Source organism: Echinops telfairi, unplaced genomic scaffold (assembly GCF_000313985.2).
Source record: "Echinops telfairi isolate 266 unplaced genomic scaffold, ASM31398v2 ScPeMD7_6;HRSCAF=24_0, whole genome shotgun sequence".
Classification (NCBI taxonomy): domain Eukaryota; kingdom Metazoa; phylum Chordata; class Mammalia; order Afrosoricida; family Tenrecidae; genus Echinops; species Echinops telfairi.
The window spans coordinates 15,965,885-15,993,779 of NW_022103902.1; the positions used below are offsets into that span (position 1 = coordinate 15,965,885).

General features: G+C 35.4%; 1 long non-coding RNA gene across 2 annotated transcripts in view; it reads right to left on the minus strand.

Annotated features, from left to right (window-relative positions):
• Nucleotides 1-27,895, minus strand: part of LOC123521241 — a 209,888-nt gene that overhangs the window by 142,648 nt on the left and 39,345 nt on the right. Inside the window, exon 3 of one of the 2 annotated variants that reach the window (XR_006679714.1) lies at nucleotides 22,949-23,004. The exons of the other annotated variant lie outside the window; for it this stretch is intronic. This is a non-coding gene — a long non-coding RNA (uncharacterized LOC123521241). Of the gene's footprint in view, nucleotides 1-22,948; nucleotides 23,005-27,895 lie in introns of those variants that run through there. 2 annotated transcript variants of the gene reach the window in all.

A 27,895-nucleotide genomic window follows, 5' to 3' on the forward strand; every position in this document is an offset into this window, starting at 1 on the left:
AAAAGATGTATTTCCTAGTTGGCATTTAATGATTTAAAGTTAACAATTTTTTTTTAACTTTCAGTGTATAGGAGGTCAAATAGCTTAAGGTAAAACAAGTAATATGGTACTAAGTGGACATTAGCATTATATGGGATTGTATGTTTCTGAATGTTGGGTATATATAATTGTATGAATAAAACTGCTTTGACTGACAAAAAGTATATCTTTCCTTGTGTGTCATGTCATGGTTTAACTTAAAAAGACCTACTATTAGTACTAATAAATTTTTTTCTCTAGTAACTTTTTTCATTCTGTTGTGGAGGGAAACTCACTCACGATATCTTCATTTACACTTACTGGAAGAGTGTGGCAGCATCACATCCACTAATTCAAAAAAATTGGGCAAGCTTTGTGAACTGGCACAGCTAACAGAAGCACAGCTGCAGCTGTGGGTCTGATTCAATAATGCCTGGTTCACTAAGCGAGTGCAAGACTCAGTCAGATGTTCTGGAGTAGTGGTAGAGGAAGGAGGAAATTAGGGTTGACCATCATGACTTTTATGGAGAGATGTATACAAGTTTATATACACACACATATATATGTGACCATCCATGACTTTTATGTAGAGATGCATATACGTTTATATACACACATATATGTGACTATCCATGACTTTTAAGGAGAGATGTATATAGGTTTATATACACATACATATAAAAAACAGAACATAGTTCAAAGCTATAAATAAAATAAGGGCATATTAAATGTGTATTAAAGTACTACATCTTTTAGCCAGACACGTTGTAGGATAACCAACTAGAATAAAGCATGATCAGTCTCTTCTCTAAGAGTTCAACAGCTGATAAAAGACTCATGCACAAAAATAAATAAGAAGTTTAAGTGATATTTTGTAGTAGACTGTGTATAAGTAGTATACGTCTTCATATTTTTTGCAAGATCAATATAGAACTGGGTTATTCTATGATAACTCCATCAGGTAAACCTGAAAGGAGGCTTCTGGTCGATCTAGAAAGGGAGAATGAACCCTCATTAGCTAGCTATGCCATTTAGTTTTTTAAGTCTGATACAGATGATTTGGTCCTGGTGTCCGATTTCTCTTTTTTATTATTAAATACTTTTATTGGGGGCTCTTACATGTCTTATCACAATCCATACATTCATCCATTATGTCAAGCACATTTATACATATATTGCCATAATCATTTTCAAAGCATTTTCTTTCTACTTGAGCCCTTGGTATCTTATTAGTTCCATCTTAGAATAATTTTGATTATTATGTGTTATTCATTATCTTGAAAATAATTCAAACTATTTAAAAAGACAAATATGCTACATGAGAGATACAGTATTAGGTACTAGAAATGCAGAGAAAAGTAAAATATGGCCCTTTCCCTTGAGGAAATTTCATCAAAGGAATGGGACACTACGAGTTAACAAACAATGTGAATATTATGTGGAGGTACTTTGATGGTGTGCAGCAGTGTTCTATGGGCAAACAAATCATATATTCCAGCCTATAATTCAAGAAAACTTGAAAGAAGGAATATTTGATATGACACTTGAAAGATGAATAGAATATGGAGAGACACTGAAGTCCTGTGTGATACAAATGCTAAATACACTTGGCTGCTAACAAAAGGAGTGGAGATTCTAGTACCCCCAGATATATTTCAGAAGAAAGGCCTGCAGATCTACTTGTAAAAAATGAGCCATTGAAAACCCCATGGATCACTGTTCTACTCTCACCCCTTTAAGGTTGCCATGAGCTGGCATTTACACCATGGCAACTCATGAGGCAGTGAGGGAGGGAAAATCTCTTTGGACAAAGGTAGTGCATGAGAAAAAGCATGGGGAAGAGTAACAAAATGGTATGTGTAAGAATCCATCTTATCCAAATATATTTTGCCCAGTTGGGGTTGCAGTGTATATGCTGTTTACACAGCTTGCTTCATTTAATTTTATTTGCTAATTATTTTGTCCAAATAGCAATCTTTTTCACAGATAATGGTTTTTAATTGCTACAGGGTATTCTATGATATTTTACAACCTTTTTTTCTAAATGTGTTCATTGCCTTTTAATTTTGTTTGTTTTTGATTATATATACCTTTGTTTAATTTTGTATATTTTATGTGGTTGAATCTACTAGTTTTAAGAAATATATATTACATTACCTTTGTGACATCTGCCTTTTCCTTTAAGCATAAAGACCTTCTCCAACCCAAGATCAAATTAGACATTTTCCTACATTTGCTTCTAGCTCTTTTATGGTTTCATTGTTTACATCTAACTATTTAAACCATCTGGAATTTTATTTTGATATACAGTGTGAGATAGGCTCTAAATTTACTCTGTTCTAAATATTTAACCAGTTGTCCCAGCACCATCAATTGAAAAATCTATGTTTTCCCTGCTGATTTGAAATGCATTATTTATCATTTGCTAAATGCTTAATTTACAAATGGGTTGATTTCCTGCCTTTCTATTTGATTTCCAGATTTTCTATTCTCTCTCTTAAGTTCTATCATTTTATGTTATTTACCTAGTAACTATTTTATTTTATTGTTGCTTATAAAATGTTGTTTAAATCTGGGAATATAATTTCTCTTTTATTATTTTCATTTAAAATACTACTAGTTAATCTTAATTTTCCCTAAGAAGTTTAGAATAACTCAGTCAAGTCCCCAGGTTTCATTAGAATTCTAATAGGTGTTGCATTCTATTTTTGAGTTGTTTTGGGAGAATTGGAAGATTTTCTAAGTGGAACACATCTTAATTTATTCAAGATAGCTTTGACCAATTATTAAAATATAAAATTATATATATATATATATATATATATAATTTTATATATATATATATCTTCAAGTGTTCATTGTAATGTATTTTTACCATTAATAATAGTAACCTGTTTTCTATATTTTGAATGATTATTCTTGGTAAAGTAAAAAAGCTCTTTATACATATTTTATAAAAAAGCAACCTAATGACACCTTTTGTAAGCTCTAATAGTTACTTGGGGTTTTTTTCCCCCTTGTACTATTTTTTTTTAATTAATAAATCATTGTATTGGGTGCTCTTACAGGTTACTCGGTTTGTTATTTAGGATTTTTCTTGTAAACTGTACCTTTAAAAATGAAAGAAAAAAATCTCCTCTTTTCCTGTTTACACGTTTACTCTTGTTTTATTTTGATAGTATTGCTGCCGGTGCTTCTGTTTTTCTAGTGACTACAGTAGGAATATCTCTAATATTTTTTACTATTAAGTTCAATGGCAGTTATTTTGTAGTTATTCTTCGTCATGATAAATGAATTTATATATAGTGGATAATAATGAACTTATCCATAGTTTATTAACAGTTGCTTTCATCAGATGCCCTTTCAACATGAGAATGATTATTTTTCTCCTTTATTATAATTATGTAATATATTACATTGTTAACCTAATGGTAAACCATTGAAAATTTCTGGTCAATTATCTTTTAGTAGACTTAGATATTACCTCTCTACTATTTTGTTTAAGAGTTTCATATCTTTATTTATAAGTGAGAAAGTATAGGTAAGTGCTGTCCACTAGAAATTATCATGAGCCACGATGCAATTCAAAAATTTCTAGTAGCCACATTTAAAAAGGTAAAAAGATAGATTTTCTTAAAAACGTATTTAGTAATAATATGTTTGACTTGACTAAGGCATGCCAAACATTCTCATTTTAACATGCAAATAATATAAAACATTATTGAACATTTTAGATTTGACTGAAATAAATCTTCAGTCTGAAGTGTATTTTATTTTAGTCCATCACAGCTCTGACTAGCCACAGAACATGTGTTCATAGCTTCATATGTCAGACAGTGAATTTGAATTTGTATTATTAGGGTTATAGCTTCATAAATTAAATTAAATTTTTATTTATTTATTTATTTTTTTACTTTTAATTACTTTTTCTTTTTCCCCCCCCACTATACTTTTAAGAAGTAAATCTCGCAGTGTGGGTTTATTTTGAAACTTGAAAATCACCCTTAAGACTTTACCTTTAAAACTCTACTTCTCAAATATTTTCATAATTCATCAATTTTCTGAGATTTATTGGTTAAAATATTATTATAGAGTCCATTTTAAAATTCCCATTTTATCAGAATACCACAGCTTATTAGTACATATTTGAACAGAGTACTCTCACATATTTGGATAATTTCAGAACATTTGTCTCACCTTTCTTTTTCTTTATTTTGTTTACTTAAGCATTCTACTTCATTTTGATTAGGATTGCCAGTTTTTATTACTTTAATTTGAAAATACTGTTTTTATATGCATTTGTAAGTTTTATTTATTTTTATATTATCTCCATTAATGTCTCTAAGCAGGAGAATGACAAGGCGCAGTTTTTTTTAAATTAAATAACATTGGCTAGCATAGTAAGTAAAACAATTATCAATGCTTACTGATAACTTGGGCCACAGTCATTCTGTGCTAAATTATCTCCTTCGATGTGGAGACATGATTTGACTCCTGGCTAATGCATTTCATATGCAGCCACCACCCCTCCAGGACTGGGGCTTGCACATTATTGGGATGCTACGTAGATCTCAGCAGAGCTGCTAGAATAAAGCATACTAGGAAGAGTGGTCTGGTAATCTACTTCTGAAAATCAGCCAATGATAGCGGATAGATGACAGCAATCTTATTTACAATGGATCATACGGCTGTTATAGGCTAGACTGTTTCCTTCTGTGGAGCATGGGGTCTCTATGAGTCAGGCAGACTCCAAGGAAGCTAACACCAGCAACAACTTTAGTAGTTGGATGTAGAAATAAAAAAGCAGTCCATGTTTACAGCCTGGGTTATGCAGCGTATGACTATACTATTAAGAATTAAGGAATTTTGTCACCGTAACTAGCTTCACATCGAGTTTGAAGCTCGGGGGAGAGTCAAACCAGAAGAGAGAGATTTTGGAGCCATCAAAATACTGGTAGTTGACTTCCTGAGAAGAGATTGTCCAAAGAGAATTGTTGAATAAGAAGGTTTAGAATCTCTATCTGATGAAGAAGCATTGAATTTGGAAGAGGGTGAAAGTGCTTGGGTAGTATTAATGGGCGCATGAACTCAATGAAACTAGACTGGGAAGGGAACCTACAAATAAACAAGCAGCAAGCAAGGAACCAAAAACAAATAGCAGAGGAGTTTACAAGAGGTAGAATAAAATAAGTAAGATATAATACGCTCTATTTTCATGCATTTTTCTTTTCCACTTTATTCAATGAAATAGAAAATGTCTACTGGAAACCTAGGATAACTTCACAGCTTGAACAACATTAAAATAAATATTTACAGCTTGGTTGCTCAATGATTAAACAACTGGCTGCTAACCCCAAAGGTCAGTGGTTCAAACCTACCAGTCACTTCAGCAAAAGAAAGATATAGTTTTAGAGGAAAATAAATATTTACAGTTCATAATCACTTCTTCATTCTATATCATTTCTGCCCTCTAAAATTATTAATCTTTTCACAACTTCCCCCAGTCTAGCTACCTGTATGATAATTACCCCTTTTCTTTTTAATATATACAATTTTATAATTATTTGAAACTTGTTTTTTTTCTTTTAAAGTGTTTTATGTACTTTTATCAAGGCCAATATATTTAATGCATATTTATTCTACTTAATCCAACCACTTGTCATGGAGTCAATAGTCCACCATATGATTGGTACCATAGTAAGTTCTGCACTGGGCTATTAACCCAAGATCAGCAAGTAGAAACCAGTGGCTTCACTCTGCAGCAAAAAGATGAGGCTTTCTACTCTGTAAAGATTTATAATCTTAGAATCCCACAGGGATAATTCCATGGGGTCATTATGATTTGGAATCTACTTGCTGTTGATGAGGGAGTTTATGACTGACTATTCATTCGTTTCCTTCCAATATGACTGTTAAGTCATTTTTCATTTTTCTCTTTTTCTTTTTTGCCTGTTCTAAATAAATGTGTAATAAACATTGCATGCAGTTTTCTACTAAGTTTTTTTTCCTGTAGAACAGAGACTCCAAAAAAGACTGCTGATTTAAAAGAAATATATATTAAATGTTAGTAAATATTACCATATTATTTTTCAGAAAGATTGCAATAATGAATTTCCCATTATTGTTCAAGAAGGCCTGCTTCTCTGCCCCTTTATTTTGTGTCCTGCCACCATGATAAATTCTTATTAGTTATAGGAGTGTGTGTACTTTCCTAAGGATTTTATATAAATCAGACCACTGATTTCCATTCTTAGATATTGCTTCACCCATATTTTAAAATATTTAATATTTTCAATTGGTTATGAGTTGCACTGCTACCCATAAGGCCGCAGTATGAAACCCCTGGCCATGCCACGGGAGAAATAGCTACTCTCATGAAGAGTTGCTGTCTCAGAAACCTACAGAGGCAGTTCGATCCTTCCCTATAGGATTACTATGAGTTGGAATCAACCTGAATTTCAGGTTCTTACTATAAAACCATTCCAAAGATATTCTAGTTTCCCTGATATAGTGAGTCAACTGATGGCCCCCAAAGACACATTCATGTCCAAATCACCGTCTTGTAAATATTCACTGCATGGCAAAATAGTGACTATGAAAAATGAGACTAAAGATTAACTAGATGTGCTTTAAGTGCAATCATAAGTTTCCTTATAAGAAAAAAAACTTCGGTGGTTTTGATCCATAGAACAGTAACATAGAAGAGAAAGCAACCAAGGGATGACAGCGCCAAGGAGACACTGGAAGACTCAAGAGACTGATTCTCTCTGAGAGCCTCCAGAGGGAGGACAATCATTTGATTTAAGATAAGGAACATTAATTTAGAACTTCTGAGTCTCCAGAACTATGACAGAATGATTTTTTGTTGTTTCAAGTCTCCCAGTTTCTGGTAATCTGTCAAAATAGCACAGGAAACTAGTAAAACTAGGAGTTTTGATATTTAACCTATGAGTTCAGAAATATGCTGTTTGATTTCCAAATATTTGGAAAATTTCAAGATTTGTTGTGCTTTTTGTTTCTAATTTAATTATATTTGTATGCAGGGGTACCCCCCAAAATTGATGCCCATTTGTTTGTTTTTTGGATGTGAAGGGAATAGTGCACTTGAAGTTTGTTCTACCAGGTCCGACTGCTAATGAAGCTTCCTATTTAGAGGTTCTGAAAAGAAGGTATAACAGTGTGAGACAAAAAAGGCCTGATGTGTGGCAGACAAGGGACTGGTTCTGCCACCACGACAATGCACCTGCTCACTCAGCTATCTCAGTGTGTCAGTTTGGCGCAAAAAACAGCAATGCCTCTCTTGCCCTGCACACCTGACTCACCTGACCTTACTCCATGAAACTTCTTGTTTCCGCGAATGAAGGACATGAAAGGACAGTGATTTGATGATGTAGAAGAGGCAAGGAAATAAATGAGGGATTCCAGGAATGGAATCACAGATATGACAAATGTATTAAGTGTAATGGAGGGTACTTTGAAGGTGATAAGGTTGTTTTGTAAAAAAATTTAAATACATAGCTTTGAAAAAAAATATGGGTTTTTCAGCGGGGGGGGGGGGGGATACCCACTTGTATACAGAATTTAATATATCCTATATGATCTTAATAATTCCAAATTTACTGGAACTTCTTTTGCAGCCCAGCATATCATCTTGTATTAATGAGTATTCAATGTGTACCTGAAAAGAATCCAATCTGTTCTTGTTCAGTGTAGAGTTTTAGATAGATATAAATATATAATCCAAATGGATTGATGGTGTTATTAAATCTTCTTTATCCTTACCTTTTATGAGCTCTATCAATTACTAACCAGGAACCCTGGTCACTTAGTGGTCATGTTTTGGGAGGCTACAAGATCAGCAGTTCAAAACCACCAGCTGCTCCGCAGGGGAAAGATAGGGCTTTCAACTCCAGTAATGAGTTAGTCTCAGAAATCCACAGGGGCAGTCTTACCATGGCCTATAAAGTCACCATTGACTCAATAGCAATGAATTTGGTTTTATTTTTTACCAATTACTAAGAGAAAAATGTTAAAATCTCTAAGCATAATTATCTAATTTTGAATTTTATTATTTTTGCTTTATTATGTAAACTAGCTCTGCATATATATGAAGTTTTTATATTTTTATTAATTGACCTTTTGTTGACAGTATATCCCTCTGTCTACAACAATATCTTCCTTGTCCAAAATTTACTTTTTCTAAAGTTATCATGGCCTCTAATGCTTTCTTATAGTGTTTGCCTGATATTTTTTTCCATCCTACAATGTTTAGCCTATCTGTATATTTATACTTTTAAAAGATTTTTTTTGTAAATAGCAGAGGATTGGGTAGTTATTTCATCCAATATGGTAACCTATACTGTTAATTAGTCTACACAGAGCATAACATTTACCCAGTTATGAGTTTAATTCTTACTACTCTATTTTTTTTCTATCTGCTTTTTATTTCTTTTCACTATTTTTGTTTTGAATTGGTTGAGTATGTAATGTTGCATCTTTATCTCCATTAATGGCTTATTAGTTATACCTTTTTGTTTTGTTATATAATGGTTGTTTTACAGTTTGTTATTGGTATTGGTGGGCTAGAATTGTCCCCACAGGATTTCCTAAGCTGTAATCTTAATGGGAACAGATCATTAGGTCTTTTCTCCTATGGAGCCACTGGCGCATTCAAACTAGGAATCTTTCAATTAATAGCAGAACACTTATCTATTATGTCACCAGGACTCCCGCTCTAATATAATAACCCAAACCCTACTCCTTGTCATTGAGTCCATTCTGATTCACAGTGACCCTACAGAATGGGGGAGCTGCCCTGGTGGGCTTCTGAAAACTGTAACTCTTTACAGGAGTAGAAAGCCTCATCTTTCCCTTGAGGGGTGACTGCTCCTTGATCCAATATGATAGGCAAATTTAATTTACTAAATACATATCGAAAATATATTATACTACTCCACATATAAAGGTAAATAAGATTCAGATTGGATAGTTTCTGTTGCTATGTCTCCACATTCACTGACGTTTTTGTTTTGTTTTTTTGGAGTGTCGAATCTCCTACAGTGTTAATATAGGAAATTCGTCCTTTCAAATGTGATGCTTTTCAGCTCTAGAAGTTCCATTTGGTGCCCTTTTATAACAACCTTTTATCTCATTATATTTATGTTTTCTATTCAATGCTTGACTTTACATATAATAGTTTAACATTCTTTTCTTCCAATCGCATCATCTGTCACTTTTGAGTCTGTTTCACTGATGCTTTTCTCCCTATCATGTGTCAAAACTTCCTTCTTTTTCTCATGCAAAATAAAGGTTAATTTTGTCAATCTTTGTAAACTTTGCTGTTAAATGCTGGATATTGTTGAGTTCCTATTAAAGGACTAGGCAGTTTCCTGGCAGGCAGTTTAATAGCTTAAAGACCAGTTTAGTCCTTTGGGGTTTTGCTTTTAAGCTTTATTAGGGGAAGTCTAGAGTAACCCCAAATTGTAAGGGTGTATATGGTTAGGAGATTGACTACTAACAGAGATCTAGATGGTTCAAACCCACTTAGGAGTACTTCAGAAATAAGGCCTGGCAATTGCCTTGAAAGCCCTAAGGAGTAGTTCTACTCTGCAAACATGGAGTCTCCACAAATCTGAATCAATCTGACAAAATCTATCAACAAACAAAATATTCACAACTGGAACAATAGGTAAGTAACATCATGAGACATTGACAAAAGGTTGGCGTGGTCAAGGATTTTGTCTTACTTGGATCCACTATCAATGCACATGGAAACAGCAGTCCAGAGATGAAAAGACATACTGCATTAGGTAAATCTGCTGCACAAGACTACTTTAGAGTATTGAAGAGCAAGGATGTTTCTTTGAGGACTACAGTGTGCCTGACTCAAACCAGGGTATTCTCTATTGCATCATATGCATGTGAAAATTGAACGCTGAATTAGGAATACTGTAGAAGAATATATGTATTTTAATTGTGGTGCTGCAGAAGAATATTGAAATTACCATAGACTGCTAAAAGGACAAAAAGATATGTATTGGAAGAAGTAAGGCAAGAGTGCTCATTAGCGGTAAAGATAGCAAGACTTCATCTTACATCCTTTGGGCATATTTTCAGGAGAAAACAGTCCCTGGAGAAAAACATCATGTTTGATAAAGTGGAGAAGCTGTCAATGAAAAAGAGAAAGGCCCTCCATGAGATGGACTGACACAGTGGCTGCCCATAGGTTGGCACAGGATAGCGCAAGATGGCACCGGTTAGCAAACATTCAGGAACAAATTCAAGGTAATCCCTTCGCAGATTATCAGAACTCTTTCTACTGGTGCCTTTCAGTTTCCTCCTCCTCCTCAGTAGTCCATCCTGAAAATCCCATTGCCTGCACCCCAAAATCCTATCTCTGCCTTTTCAACTCATTGTGAAAACAGCTTTCTTTGAGTTCCCTCTCTCTGAACTATACAAGGAAAGTATATCTAGGCATACATTTACATAATTCTTTCAATGTAGCCCCAAACCTGTGTAGCATCAGTTTCTTAAACAGCCCGTTTTGTAACCTGCCATAGAGAGCTATGACCCGTGGCTATCTTCTGTATAATAGAGCAAAGGTTACCCAATCCTGTGCCAGCTTCCTGATCCTGGATATGTTTGAGTCAACTGTTGAGTTGTCAATCCAACTCTCTAAGAGCTTCCTTCCTTTCCACTGACTGTCCTTTCTCATTTATCATTTTCAGTAATTGGTTTTTTCAGATGTTGTATCCAAAGCAAGGTAGCTAGAGGCTCACCATCCTCACTTTTTTAAAACTAATTTTATTGGGGGCTCGTACAACTCTTATCACAATCCTACACCCATCCATTGTGTCAAGCACTTTGGTAGACTTGTTTCCCTCCTTATTCTCAAAACATTCGCTTTCTACTTGAGCCTTGGTATCAGCTCCTCATTTTTCCTCTCGCTCCCTGCTCCCTCCTCCCCAATGAACCCTTGATAACTTATAAATTATTATTTTGTCATATCTTATACTGTACGACGTCTCCCTTTACCCACTTTTCCGCTGTCTGTCCCCCAAGGAGGGGGTTATATGTAGAACCTTGTAATCTGTTGCCCTTCTCCCTTACCTTCCCTCCACCCTCCAGGTATCGCCACTCTCACCACTGATCCTGAGGGGTTCTTCTATCCTGGATTCCCCGTGTTTCCAGTTCCTATCTGTACCAGTGTACATCCTCCGCTCCAGCCGGTTTTGTAAAGTAGAATTGGGATCATGATAGTGGGAGGAAGGAAGCATTCAATAACTAGAGGAAAATTGTATGTTTCATCGTTGCAACATTGCTCCCTGACTGGCTCATCTCCTTCCTGCGGCCCTTCTGCAAGGGGATGTCCAATTGCTCACAGATGGGCCCTGGGTCCCCACTCCCCACCATTCACAATGCTATGATTTTTTTTTGGTCTTTGATGCCTGATATGTGATCTCTTCGACGCCTCGTGACCTCACAGGCTGGTGTGCTTCTTCCATAAAGGAGGATTCTGGTTTAATTTCTTCTACGACTGAGTTGTTCATTCTTCTTGCAGCCTATAGTACATTCAATATTCTTCACCAATCTCACAGTTTAAATGTATCAATTCCACTTCTGTATTCCTCTTTCATTCTAACTTTCACATGTAAATGAAAAAAAACAAGACTCCTTGAGTCAGGAGGACCTTACTCATAATGGTAACACCTTTTCTTTTTACAACTTAAAAGAGGCCTTTTGTAGCATATTTTTCCAATGCAATGCGTCATTTTATTTGGTTGTTGCTTTCATGGATGTTGGTGGTTGATCCAAGTAGAATGAAATAGTCAACTTTATTTTTTTCCCCATCTACCTCCATTATTGTCTTGTACAAATGTAACTAAAATTTCAGGGTTTATTTTTAAAAACCATATATTTCATGCTGTTATGTTTTGAAGACTATGTTGTTAATATTTCGAAAAATACAGGAATTACATTAGGACAAATATGTCATGTAATAGCTTCCTCTGAGAATATGTACGGATAACCTAAACTAAACTTTGTATCATCACTCAATCAATTTCCTTTTAGCACTTATTCTCTTTATTTTGTTTCTTAAAAATACAATCTCTAGACGAAATTCAAATATCTGACTTCACCAATTTACTGAGGTATTTATAATACACTCTGTGCACTCATCTCACCATTTTTAAAGTGAACAAATGGTGCAGTCTCCATCAAAATGATATGGTGGGAAAAAGATTCTGGTAAAGAATAAAGGTACACAGTGGACGCTGGACGCAGTCTTGAGTCAGACGGACTCGAGGGCAGTGAATTCAGGTTTTCCTTTATTTGCGTGGGAGCTGATGTTATTATCACTTGTAAAATACCCCACTATGTCTTTATATTACAAACCCCATGCTTACTTCAAGAATTAGTTAAAGGACAACTATGCAAAATCTTTCCCCCAGATCCAGACTGAGAGTATGCTCTCTGAAAATCCTCATGACAGTTTATTTGTGTTTGTTTATTTAGGTTCATTTTCTTTCACTCATTCTAAGTAGTGAAGTCCTTGAAGGAAACATTCTCATTTTACTCTTAAAACAAAATAAAAAAAAACCCAAGTGGATAATAAATTGCCTTGTATTTAGCAGGTTACTAAGAAATAGTTATCCAAAAAGAGTAGAAGTCAAACGACATTCTGAGGATGTTTTTCCAAAGAACTTAGGCATCTATCTAAATTACTCTATATCTTGCTTACACCAGGTACATACTGTATATACTCATGTATAAGCCGAGTTTTTCAACACATTTTTAATGCAATTTTTGTGGTAAAATTAGATGTGTCGGCTGATATTCAGGCTTACACATGAGTATATATGGTATGTTTGTAACATTCTTCTTATCTAATAGCCTGTTAAAATTGATCAGAAAAAAAGGGGAATGCGATTACTAAGAACGATTTGCTTTGGTGAAATTATATGGTTCTTCATAATCAACATGGTTTCTATACGTTCACAAATAGTATATTCAATATTTCATTTCATGATTAATAGGAGAGACAGAGTTAGTAATCTGCAGGTTACAGAATTCATTTTTATCTTATACCTTTGCTTGTATCCATTTATTTATAGTTTCTAACTCTTCAATATGTGATCACTTCTGGAACTTATAAAATTCAGTGGAAACTGAAAAAAGGCCTTGGGTTTAATCCAGTTGCTCTGTCAGAAAGATGTATGGGTTGTATAGAGTACACTCCTTTCTCACTTACGGTCCAGAATATATTCTTTGAAATATAACAGTAGGCAATTTGGATGCATAAAAAACACAATATTGTATTTGAGGAGGCTTCAAAATATTCATGGAAAAATGGAATTAAAAGATGAGATTTTCCATAAACTTTGTGAAGTCCCTTGAAAAGGCAATGCCCGGATTACAAATGAGTCTCAATCCTAAATCTGATTTTAAGTCAAAATTGTATGTAAGATGAAACAATTAGATGTGATTTGTATCTAACATCTTTGTCTTAGTACACAGTACATAGCCTAAGTCAAAGCAAACAAAACAAAAAAAACTTTCAGACACACTAAAACATCTTTAACATAATACATTACTAATAATAATGTTTTGATGCCATCGCAAAGTACCACCTGTTCGTTAATACAAACCAATGTATGAATCGCAAATACTTAAAATAATGCTTATGGTGCAGTGAATTATTCGATATGGTCCTTTCGAGCTATAATCTGAGTAGCTCTAACCAAATGACTTGATAAAACTATGTAAATGTGACCCTCAGGTTAATAGGTAGATGACATCCTTGTGAGGATGGGATTCTAGACCGGGGATTGGTCAGTTTTACCACCACAATAGGCTTAAAGTGAATCATCCCTGAGGCAGAAAGGAAGATCTCACTACCATCAAGAAAGACATGTGAGGAGTGAATGGCATCCTTTGGACTATTTGTGAATGTACAGAAACCATTTTGATTATGAAGAACCATATAATTTCAACAAAGGAAATCGTTCTTAGTAATCGCATTCCCCTTTTTCTGCATTGAACTTCCTCAATCCAGTAGATCAAGAGCTATTACACTAGAGGTGGCAAGAAGCAGTGACAGAGAAAATCTATCAGCAGAGGCAGGAGAACCAGTATGACACAGAGAGGTGAGCTTCCTGGACCACAGAAAGCTGAGCTTCTTTGGGTAAAAGGCTTGCTGGTGGAGTGGCGAGCCTCTGAGCACTTACTGGCAGAGCTAAAGGAGCTTTGTAACACATGCCCAACCAGACAAAGTGGACACTGGGCTGAGGGGGGCGAGGGCCAGAGAGAGGCATGGCTGTAGCCACAACTGAAAAGAGGTTATCCCTATCTTCTGAGTATTTATGATCCTGAATTGTAACTTGTTAAACCAAACTCACCACCATCAAGTCCTTTCTTAGTCAACACTACCTATAGAACAGAGTAGAACTGCCCCTTTGGGTTTCTGAAGCTGCAAATCTTCATGGGAGCAGATAGTCTCATCTTTCTTGCACAGAGCAGCTGGTGGGTTTGAACTGTTGATTTTAGAGTTAGCAGCCCAACAAATAATCCACTACACTACCAAAGTTCTCTAATTAAGCCCCATAACTCTCAGTATTGTTATGTGACTTCTGTGTGGCCACTACAATGAATTATGAAACCCAGCCAGCAGAGAAGTAGAGAGAGCCATGGTTAGGCCAGTTGGTGCCAAAATTGGTAAAAAGGTTAGGGAATGTAATAATATCTGATTTCTATCTCATAGGAATTGGACTTGTGCTAAAAGGTTAGGGAATGTAATAATATCTGATTTCTATCTCATAGGAATTGGACTTGTGCTATTGAAAATTTAGAGGAAGTCAGACACTGTGTCCATGCTATTTGTGCAATAGTATTCATTGATGTTGTCCAAACAGACGATATAATTTAGTTTCAGTTAACACATCCATGAATGGAAATAATAGCATCTTTTCAGAATGTAATGAGAGAAAGTATAAAGTTCTAACATAGTACCTAATGTTCAAAACTCATGTGCTTGTTTTAACAAGTTTGTTTTCTAAATTGTAAGATGAGGATAATCATCCTTCCTTACTTTTCAGGATTACCCTAAAGAACAAGTGAACACGCATACTAACAATTCTTTGAAAAACACACATGATGTAAATGCTTAAGGTTTATTATTACTAGTACTTTATTATTGTTCTTATTAAGCTATTTTCAGTCCAGAATAAAATTTGTCAAAATCTCAAAACTTTGATTTCAAAAATTCCAAAAGAGCAGCTTGATAATAGTTCAACAACTGATTTCTATACTTTTTCTCAAATTTGAAGATTACTACTTTAAGGCAGGCCTTGGAAACCATTTTTCTACCAAGAGCCATTTGGATATTTTACACAACATGAACTTAAAAATTAGGCTATCTTTAGTAAAACATTTACTTAACCCATCCCTAATGTGATGGCTAGAACTGGTTCATTTTGGTAAGACATGTAATATTAGCTTGTATTGATGATGCTACTTGAAACTGATTTTTCCAATCTGGAGCTCCGCTGACTCTAGGTAAGTTTTGGAGAAAAAGAAAATGTTCACAGAAGTGTGTTGCTCCCAACATATATGCATATTTCAATGCATGTCTCCTCAAAGTGGGAAAGTCCCATCATTGCCTATGTAACATTTATAGAACTCAAGCACTGGGAGGTTGTTGTGCCTAGATTTCTGCTCATTATCACTTTGCCATTGAATGATTTCATGTTGTAGGTTATCAGGTATATCAACTGGTTTCACATTAAACGGTGTAGCAAAGATGTTTGATTCTACTTATTTACTTTTTATGTCTTGAATCTTTCATTAAATGCTTCAATTAGTTTTGCACACTCACCATTATATTCAAGTACCAGAATGAGGAAATGAACCATTATTCTTTTTGAGTTGCATTCTCCACAACCTTAATTTAGCTCAAATAATTTTATGTTCACAAGCAGGAAGCTACGAAGCTGACTGGAGCCCTGTAGCTGGATGTTCAACTCTGAGAGGAACTTGGTAATATCTACCATGAATGCTAAGTCACACAGCCACTTGATGTCAATGAGTTCCCTGACAGGTTTACCCTTCATCTCCATGAACTGTCTGACATGTCCAGTGGTTGGTAAAATCCAAGAAGCATGTTCCCGAGACTTAGGCCCCATACTTCACAGTGATAAACAAGACCACCACAATCAGAATCAAGATCATTCAGCAACTCCTTAAACTGGCAGCTGTTAAACTCTCTGCTTTTGACAAAATTTATCTGTTGATGTCATAGTTGAGCTGCAATGACTGTGCATAGACACTTCCTTGGTGTGTGGTGGAGTGGCATATAATTCAATCAGATCAAGACTCAATCCTTTCTTGGCAAATTCAAGAATAACTGAGAAGAACACTTTTTGCAAGGCAACTAGGGCTGAAGCTCTATCTGTAGTAAGGCCACTTAACCTTTCAAATGTTAGCTCAAGGTTTTCAACAATAAGACAAGTGTCTTAAGTCCTCACCTCTTGTAGTGCCATGCATGGCTTCTATAACAGCAGTTCCTCATGATTCTCAGACTCTACAGTTAGCTCACAAATGAAAATGGCCAGTTGGGCGGTAGACTTTAAGTTTGTTGTCTTATAACAAGCCAGAGAAAAACAGTGTAAATTGCCTGCAGAACCCTTGTACGCTTATTCAATATCTTATGCAAAGTCGGCAATCTGATCTGAGAAATGTCTTCAAGACAAACTAACACCGTGAAACTATTTCACTTTGCCTTGTACTAACAACTTAGCAGCAGCCACCATACACTCTTCATGATTATCTCACTCACCACAGAATTCATCTGTGTAACACTGTCTCAATCACAATGAGACTGAGTAAAAGTGGCTTGTCATTCCAAACTCCACCAAAGAGCCCTCACTTCATGCAGATGCATTTGACTTCCCAATTCACATTGAGGTTAGTATGTTTTGAGAAGTCATATCACTCTAGAATGGCTTTTGTCATTATTGCTGCTACAACAAACGAGGAACACAGTTTTCCCTTTGACTTCCACACAAAAATAATCATTAATCCAGTTCTCTTGGAAAGATAGGCACTCTGCAACAACTGTTTTCTTTGTAGTTGCCATTTCCAAGAAGTTGCACCACTAAAACTTTAATAACTATCGTGTGTGTGTGTGTGTGTGTGTGTGACCAGTGACATGATTACCGATCTTTTGCTTCGATCACTGCTCCAATCCTGAATCTGGGATTGGCACATATCCAATGTTCCTATCAACTCTTGAGGTCTTTTCTGTGTACTGTAATTGGGTTGATCTTCATCCGAGATTCAGTTTTTATAAGGGTTGTTGATCATGGACGTGTAAATAAAGATTGGAGTGGAGTTATGTGTGTTGACAAAGAAGTTGGCAGCATCGTAGTCAGTCTTCAGAGGCAAGGTAATCATGCTTTCAAAGAATGTTCTCATCACATCTCCTCTCATGATCACCAGTGTCCCAGTGTGTTAACACTTTTACAACATGTGTACTCCCAGCCCTCCTGGTATTGACTGTCCTCTTAGTCAACACAATATAGGCAGCCAGACCACAGGAATCCAACGAGAAGCCTATGTGCCGGTCCTGTCATGTGTTCTGTCTATCCTATAATGTTCACTCCTTGCTTGTTCCTCAAAATTTTACATTATTATGGCTCAATATAACTTTGTTGCTGCAATAAAAAAAAGTGCCTACATTTATTGAATTTGAGTCCAGCCTGCAGTTGCCTTGGAAATGATTTCAAGGGTCTTATAAGGCCAGAGAGCTAGATGTAAATGTTTGTCAAGCTCTTTCCTCTCTGTATTAGCTGGTATTATCTGGTAACACTAAGTCATTCTCCCATTTCTGACCATCTACTCAAGATAAAGTGACCTTTCAAATCTCTTCCAAAAGTTTTAATCTAAGAGAGTAAATTAAAGTGTTATTAGGCATACAGAAAACAGAGCCTTTTAAATAGCTTTTTGTAAATGGCTGAGTATATTTTAAATGGGTGTCTTAAAATAATAATAATTAAGCATACATAAAGTAAGAGTCATTGATTTATTTTATGAAGGAAGTATTTTTTTATATTTACCTCAATGTGTGTATAATCTGATTTTTTTTCTTCATGTACTACCATTTGGTATCTTCCACCTCAATATTACAATAGATATCTGGTCCTATTCAAAAATATTACAAAAGTGTATATTCTCACCTGTATTAATTTATTGAAAAACACTGCATGAGCCTCAATTTAGAGTGGACATACACAGAATTTATCATTAAGTGTTAAGTACACGCACACACGCAGGTTCAAAATGTCTATAATGCTAGTTACCAGTATCTCCTCTTTGCCCTTCATTGCCTGGAAAACATCCATCAAAAAGAGGGAAGCAGAGCAAGCTGCCAAATGCACCATTGATGTTTGAGCAAGGCTCCCAAGCAGCTGCAACAACAGGGCAACTCTTCAAAGCGTCAGCATTGAAACTTACAATTCTCTCTCCCATACGCTATCAATGAAAACCTTCAGAACCGACAATCCATTTCAAAATAAATCTTTGAGACAAGCCATGTTTTCTTCATCTCTTCTGTCTACACCAAATGTCCTTGGTTTTTTGTTTGGGGGTTTGTTTGTTTTTAGAAAAATCTCTAAGGAGAAGTCCCCTCCACCTTTTTATCCTCAGTCTCCGCCTTTGTCTCTGTTTTGCTCTAAAAATTCTCAAGGAGGGTTAAGGATATCTATTATTAAACACTTTTGTCTACAAGACATGTTTTGGTTAGTTTTTCTTTTTTCAACTTTGTTGCTGGGTTTTTGTAATTGGAGGTTTTTATTTACTTCAAAAACCACTTGATATTTTGAGCACACTTATACTGTATTTTTTGGCAAACCACATTTTTGATTATTGAAAGATAATCTAAATTCTGAACTACATGCAGTGAATCACATAACCTCCATAATTTTTTAAGCCACAACAAAAGTGCCTTATATTGGCTATAAATGAATAGGCAACGAGTCAGCCAACAATAAAAGAATTCCATGAAAATACAAGAACTAGCCATATGTAGTTTTTGACAAAAGAAAATCTTAAGTATTTGGATATTACTTGGAATGAAAGGGAACTACTTTTCATTTAACAAAATAACTAGTTTGTATTATGTGGCTATACCTACTTAATCAAATGAAACTTTGCAAGTTTTTTTTTCCCTTAGTCAGTAATTAATAGCTTTATTTTATTTTGGGACACATAGTGATGATCTCGCAACTGTAGCAATACTTTTTTTTCACTCCTCACCAATGTTTTTACCATGCAAACAAGGTGTATACATTGTAGAGGTGAAATGATACCCCTTTAAATAATCTATTCTCAGGGGCAGAATGTCCAAATATCAGCGATGTCAAGGTGTAAGCCCAATTGCTCCATTTAACTAAAATATGTACAGTTCATCAAGAACTCTTCTTCTATCTGAAATACCAAAATTCAAAATACTTAGATTGTTAATCTATTAGAAGTTTTAGAGTTATCATTTCCCATTGCTTTCAATGCAACAAATATATATATAGTTTACCAAGAAATACCATGAGGTTTATATAAAAAGACTCCAAAACTCTCCAAACTCTCTCCAGTATCCATATCTTTGTTGCTAATTTGCTTATATTGCCATTTTTCTGTGTAAGTTTTAGCCATCCCTTCAAAATTGAAAACGAAGATTTAGTTAGCTCTCTTACACCATTCTGTTTCCTTCCTTTCATCCTTCCAATTAATACTCAGTCACAAAGCACATGGAGGTAAGTTAAAACGATTGCTCCCAAGGTTCCAGTTCAGACATGCATGAGTTCATTCCAAACAAACATGTTTAAACAAGTCCTGTGTTAAACAGATGACTGCAGACAAGTTCTCTCCATTACAGACCTCTTACATTAGGGTGGTTTCAGGAAAAAAATATATACTGAAAAAATGACTCTTAAATGGAGATGAGTGAGTTCAGAGTTGATCATTCCATCAGTCTTTTAAACAAGATCGAGGCAAATGACACTTTTATGAAATTCATTGTAATAGAATAAGTCTTGGATTTGCCGATGCAATCCTGAGAGCAAGATCCCATCAAAACAGTGGCTTCTGAGGAGATCTTCTAGGCCAGTTACATCCAGGGCAGAAGGTTCAGCTCATAACGATCGAACAGTTTGGGGGTGGGGGGTGATCTTGATTGTCACAAAGGACAAAGGAAGATCATGGGGAGCATATTAGAAATTTGAAGAAAATTGAAAGCTATATTATTGAGGAAAAGGCCAGGAAGGTTGTATGGAGGAAAACATTTTTTTTCCCATCACACATATGCTCACTTTCCAAAGGTAGTAAAAGCTGTCCTAGGGGAATTTTGTGAGGAAACTTTACTCCATCCACCCGAGAGCCCTAATCTTGCCCCTTCAAACTTCTTTTCCCCCAAACTCAGAGAACATTGAAAAGAAACATGGTTGAGTCCCTCTTGGATGCCACAGCTACCATTCTGATGTGATGTAAATGGAAGAGTACAGCATTCTTTGGGGGAAGGGTCAGAGAGATGGAAACATTGTCTTCTTAAGCTTAAAAATCTAGAAGGGAGATATGGAAAGAACAGTATCTTCATATTTTTATAGTTTTGTTTCATAAAGATTTCTCTGATTTTGTAATACTTTTTATTGGCCTTCATATTTTGAATATTCTAGTTTCAAATGTTGTATTTAAAAATCAGGTATCGCTAGACCAGAGGTAGAAATGGGGAACCGATTACAAGGATCTACATATAACCTCCTTCCTGGGGGATAGACAACAGAAAAGTGGGTGGAGGGAAATGTCAGACAGTGTAAGATAAAACAAAATAATAATAATTTATAAATTTTCAAGAGTTCATTAGGGAGGGAGGAATGGGGAGGGAGGCAGAAAAATCAGTAGATGATACCAAAGGCTCAAGTAGAAAGCAAATGTTTTGAAAATGATGAGGGCAACAAAAATAACAAAATAAAATAAAATGTCCAGAATGAAGAAATCCATAGAAACAGAAAGTGAATTCATGTTACTGGAGGAATGAGAGATGGGAGAAATGAGAGATGAATGATCATGGGTTGTCTTCCAGGTGATGAAAATGTTCTAAAATTGACTGTGGTAATAGTAGCGCATGTTTTTGAATACCAATAAATACCTTTGGATTTTAAAAAAAAAGGTTTGTTCCAATAATGTGGAATTGTATGATACTCACCTTCCAGACATGATTACTGAAGACAAAATGGGTGCATAAGCAAATGTGGTGAAGAAAGCTGATGGTGCCCAGATATTAAAAGATACAGCATTTGGGCTCTTACAGGTTTGTAGTTAAACTAGTGACCATCTCTCAGGGAAGCAACAAAGTCCACATGGAAGAAGACATAAACCTGTGTGCTCATGAGGTGTCAACGGGAAAAGGTATCAAAAGTTCAAAAACAAGCAACCAAATCAATGTGAAAGAGAGTCTGGAGGTAGTGGAGACCCAAAGTCCACCTGTAGGATAATTGGACAGTCCCTTTCAGAAGGGCCAAATGTAAGAGATGATAAATTCAGGGTGTAGTATAGCACTGATAAGACCTAGAACTATCCTCTAGTTCTTCAGTATTTCTCCCCTTACTATTATGGTTTTTGTTTTACCTCATTAATCTTGTTAGATTTGTGTATGTTCATTTGTATAATTAAGATCATTTGATATATGAAAGCCAAGACAGATAATCCTTCAGAAACAGGAAAGTAAATAATGGCTCCCTGAGGGTACAGGAAGAGAGGTGGGGGAAGAGGAAAAGGGGGAAGCTGATAGCATTGATGACGGTAAAACCCACTTGAGGAGAGCAAACAGAACTGTATGTGAATGGATATATTGGATGATGTAAAATAGGGCAAAATAATAACAAGGGTTCCTGGGGGGTAGGGAGGAGGAGGGAGGGGATAAAGTGGAGCTGATATCAAGGAGTTCAAGAGAACAAAAGTGTTTTGAAACAGATTGTGGTAGCAATTGTACGATACTGCTTGATGGATTGAACTATGGAATGTTTTAATATCTGTAAGAGCTCCAAGTAAAATGATTAATAATTTAAAGAAAACCTGTTCACAAAGAGAGGACCCTAATAGTATTAAAAAAAATCCTTGGATTACAGACAAGTTCCTTTCTGTATCTGTGTGTTTATAAAATTTGTATGTAAATCAGAACCGTTAGATAGGGTTGGTATAGAACGTCAGTTAGTTAAATGTTTGCCTTAGTATATAGTATGTATATAGTTTACCTTTCTATACATAAAAAATTAAATATGCTTTTCAGATACATTACAATATTACACAATAATAATAAAAATAATTTTGATGTGTGTCACACGTACACAAAAAATCAGATATCATTCTATAGGTTTCTATTTTCATTCATTTCTTGCTGGTATTCTGAAACTTTCCAGTTATGTAATGATGTGAACCTGCTTGCATTCTTTTCAGATACCCCATGGACCTTTTAAAAGTGAGAAATGGATGCCCAACAGTTTGAAAATGTTTACAGTTTTATAATAACTTTCCTTATTTGTTATATTTTCTATATATTTCTGAAATTTCTATTAATCAAATATGGGGTTTGTTGGATTGATTCTATAATTTTCCCTTTTCTATTTCTTTCCCTTTTTTGTCTACTTTTCTGGAAAATTCCATTCCTTCTCATACTATTATTTCAACTATTATAAAAATCCCACTTATTTTCTAATTATTCCTTTAACCCTATTTACATAATTCTGGCATATTTCATAGATGCTTTTTCTTCTAACTCTCTGAGGACATAATTTAACATTTGTTTTTATTTCATCTTTTGTCTTCCAGAAGATCTGCCTCTCTCAAAATATTTTACCTACAGATTGTTTCCTCATAATTTTTCTTTGGGTTTCTGGATTCATATCTTCTTTATTCTGTTCCTCAACTTCTAGTCCTTTTCTAGAAAGGAACAAGAAATAGCATGTGTTCAATCACCATGTTTAACTGGAAATTTGTCATTAATTTCTGAAGAGATTCATCTTAAAGTATAATGGCTATTTATCAGATCATAAAATCACAGAGTTTTTAACTGTTAAACATTAGCATTCAGTTGTTTCAAACATCTTATTTTAGAGATGGAAAGGTTAGCCGGTTTGTACTAGCCATCCCACATAACTGGAACTTGAGCTAGTCTTCATCACTGGACTACATCCTCACATGACAACCCCTACAGTCACTTGACTCCCAGAAAGGGTGAAACACACAATAAGCAAGATAAGCATAGATTTACTTTTGCTGCCTTACTGAGCTGTAGTAAACAATTTCACATATGTTTCATCACTTCTGTGCTAATTAGCTAGTAGCTAATCTATGCTCTCAAATGTGAAATAATTAAGGCATTGGCAAAGTATTATAGTAAAGGCCAAATTAAAGAATGTTTTATATAATGACCAAAAGACTATACACTTTAGGAGGCAGTGGTCATGTTCTAAGCATTTTTCATTCTGAATTGAATCAAGCAGTGGATACTAGGAATGAAGATTTTGCCTTCCCTACTGGGACCACAAAATTATACATAGATCAAACCTAGGAAGCATAGTTTATCTATTAATTGATAAACTCGATAATGTAATAGAACTTATTATTAGAACTGATCAATTTGGTAGATATCATGAGTACTTATTCAAAACACATATCACCAGCATACAGGTACATGAAATAATTTATCTTTATGTGGGCATTTGTGAAATAGTTCAAATGGTAACATAGCAAAAATTTTCAAAACAACAGAAAATATGCCAGTACCAAATCTAGTCATTGTTACTATTTCTATCTTCAGAACATCCTACAACCATGTTGCCAATACAGAGCTATAAGAATTTGCTTTCTTAACTAGAGCTTAAGAACACTGGTGGTGTACTGGGCTACATGCTAAGTTGCTATCCACAAGGTCAGCTCTTTGAACCCACCAGTCACTCTGTGAAAAAAAGATGAGGCGATCTGCTTCCATTGATTTTTAAAGTCTTAGAAAACCAACATGGGACATTCTACTCTACCCTTTATGGGTCAATATGAGTTGGAATGGACCCAATGGTTTTTTTGACCCAATTGAGTTTTTTAACTAGACCTGCGATCATTGCCCTGTCATACCATTACTATAATGTCCAACTTATTTATAAACACATTAGAAATACACTATGTTGTTTGTTTTAATACACCTGAATTGCACATGTTTCTACAAATATCAACTACCTGTAAAATGTATTGTTGTGGAGTCTAGTCTGACCCATAGCAACCCTATAGGAGAGAATGCGAACTATCCATAGGGTTTCCAAGACTGAAATCTATACAGAACCAGATTTCCACATCTTTCTTCTGGAGAAAGGCTGGCAGGTTCCAAACATCTATTGTTTTATTAACAATTAACCAGGCAAACACTGTGCCACCAGGGCACCTTAGACACACTTCCAAGCCCTAAAGCACACCCACGGCCACTGAGTCAGTTCTGACTGATAGTAACCCTGTACGGCACAACTGCCCTGTGAGTTTTAAGGTTGAAAATCTTTATCAGAGTAGAAAGCCTCGTCTTTCTTCCAAGGAGTGGCTTATGGTTTCAAACTGCTGACCTTGTGAATAGCAGCCCAATGTGTAACCCACTATGTTACAAGTAGATGCTGGACACTATTATGCACTAAAAGGAGCTCTGGAGGCACAGATGTTAAGTGTTGAGTTAGTAACTGAAAGTGAGCTGTTTGAACCTTCCAGCCAATCTATGGGAGAAAGAGTTGGCTTTGTGTTTCATAAAGGTTTTATGTTTCATAGCTCAGAAAACCTATGGTACACTTCTACTCTGCTGATCTGAGTGGGAATTGACATATCAGCAGTGGATTTGTATTGGTTTGGTCATTACTATCTAAATCAGGCTTACTTGCTTACAGCAATTTATTATCAGAGCAAAGCACTATTTTGATTTAATAAGAGATTAATCCATGCTATTGCTTGCTTGGGTCTGCAAGAAAGATGGGGTGAAGTCCTAGCCTCTGTACCTATGCTTATGAGCCCAGACTGAAAGACAGGTCTTCTTTTGTTATGTTAATGAGGCCACGCCAGAGTAAAGTAAATCCTAACCTTAATCCCTTCTGACTGATGTTTTATGAAAGGGAGGACAGAAATTAAAAGTTGCACTATGGGTGGGAGATCCTGTGAGGATCTGACTGCAGATCAAGGAATCCCAAGGAATGAATGTGACTACCAACCAGGATGGAAGCTCCCTTACAGTGGAAGCCCTTACTAGGATTTCTAACATGCAGAACTGTGAGACAATCAATTTCTGTTCTTCTGAGTCAGCCACTTTATTTCCCTTAGGTGGTATTCCCAAGGTAACTCTACAAAACTAAAGAAACCTGTCATCTTAAATCAAACAATTACCAGTAGTCATGAGTCAGTCCCAGATATGCTTTAAATTAAAATTTAAATTAACAAAGGTCTGGGCCAAGCTAGGGAGATGAGTTAATAACAGAGCGGTCCAAGCGTACACAACTGAGGTTGGCTCTTTCCTCTACCTAGGTAATGGTTAGCAAGAGGTTCTGAGTATCATGTTGACTCACAGGAATTTCATGTAAGAAGGAAAACCTCTTGAAACCGGTCTTCTCAAAAATGTCCTGTGTAACAAAAGTATAATGAGAAAATCCCTACCAAGTAGCAGTATGAATGCATAGAGTACTCTACTTTACTATACAGACTGTTGCTTTCTGGAATACTGCCTAGTTTTCACAAGTGCTATTGTTGTCCTTGGGCTTTAAAAAACTATAAATAAGTGGTATATAAGAAGCAATGTAGCTGAAATTTAATTCAACAAACAAGGAATAAAAGTATAGTTTAAAAAGAGGGATATAGGTTAACAAAAACTTACATATATCAGAGCAAAGAAAAATGTTTCAAGAAAACTCACCTGAGACCAAAAGGCTGAGAAGCACTGAAACTGGTAGGGCATGAGATGTTTGAAACGAAAGCCCAGGAAAGACAGACTAGAGAAGAGATTTGAGCAATCGTCATGGGTAGAAAAGCATGTGGTGTGAGCTGAAGCAATCTCATTGCTATTTTGAAGTATATAGTAGAAAGGCAACATTTCATAGATCAAAAAACATTTTTGGCAGGTAAGAATGAGTCACAATCTGAAGAATAGACCTTAATACTGGATAAAAGTGTGGAAAGTAGCTAAAGAAGATGCTTATAGTATATAAGGAAGTAAATGGATACTTAGTAACTTCAGGTTGTACTATGCTTACCATTTTTTAACTTCAGGGAATGTTCTTAAATGCCAACTTTCTACATGTTTCCTTTATTTTTAAGGATTATGAATATACCATGTAAACTGTATTTACATGATGAATGGAATCACTTATCAGGATGAAAGAGAAAAAAAAAGTTGGTAGTTTAGTCACTCCTTTGCTACTACCACTGAACCAACAATCAAATCATCCAACCCAAGGAAGAAAGGAACAGAAACATTGGCGTTGTCTCTGACCCTGAAATTTCACCCACTTTTCGACTAGGCGTATATTTCTAGGTAGGAACACAGGCTGTGAAATTATATGAAAATGTGTGTGACAGCTTTCAGAAAGATACCAGGTAAAAAACTTAATCCTCCTCCCCAAAGCAGTTCCTAAATGTGGATTCACTAATGAAAACCTGTGACCTAACAGTCAGCAGAAGTTTTTAGGAATTGATGGCATGCAGTACAACACTTCTCAATACAGTCAGCATTCTATTATACCAACATGCAACTATTCTAACTCAGCTACGGAGGATGTTTTTTAGTCAAGATTAGTTTCTTCTATTTACAACTGTGAAAGCACTATGAGAATAAGTTAGAAATACATTGGCTAGATTTAGATAGTGTGAGCAGGTGCCAGGTAAGCACTTCACACAATCACACTAACACCCCTTAAACCAATGCACTGCCATCCACCTGATTCCAACTCATAGCAACCCTTTCTGAACAGAATAATATTCCAGAGATAACTGTAAATTTTCATGGGAGCAGACAGCCCCATCTTTCTCCTGGGGAGTATTTGGTGCGTTTGAAGCACAGGCCTTATGCTTAACAGCCTAAACCTTAACCCATAAAGCAATGCAATCATGTCTCTCTCTCCCTCTCTCTCTATATATATATATATCTCTATATAGATATATATAGATATAGATATAATCTCCAATATATATATTGGATAGTCTTCAAGTGTGAGTACACCTAGTCTTTTTATTTGTTTCACATACATACAATTTCAAGTCTCAATATTTCCTGAGAAGAGTTATATTAGTCAAACTTTCACTTCTCATCAAACATGGGGGGAAAAAGAGGGTGGACGTGGGTGGAATATGGTCAGAGACTTACTGTACCCTTAGTAAACTATTCTGTTTTAAATACTGAAATGTTCCAGTAACTGCCATGAGTGATCCAGGAGATTATGTTTATAAATATGCATAGGCCCTAACATCTGATGATCTCAGATGATAGCAATAACAATAATGATAATGACAATATTCATAGTAAGGGCTAACTTATTTTAGTACTTTTTCCATTATTAAAGATATTATAAATGTATGATCTCAATAACTCTCAACACACACACACACAGCCTCAAGTTAGGAAAACTTATCAACCTTAAATTTACAATACCAAAAAAAGAACACTAAAACAGAGAATGAGGTTGGTTAAAGTAATTTTAAAATTTTAAGATATTTAACTTAAAGTTGAAACATAAAGCTTTATTCTGTTACACTAGTAAGTGAACTACTGCCGAAAACAGTACCATTTACAAGAGCCACTCAAAGCAAAAAGTACCTA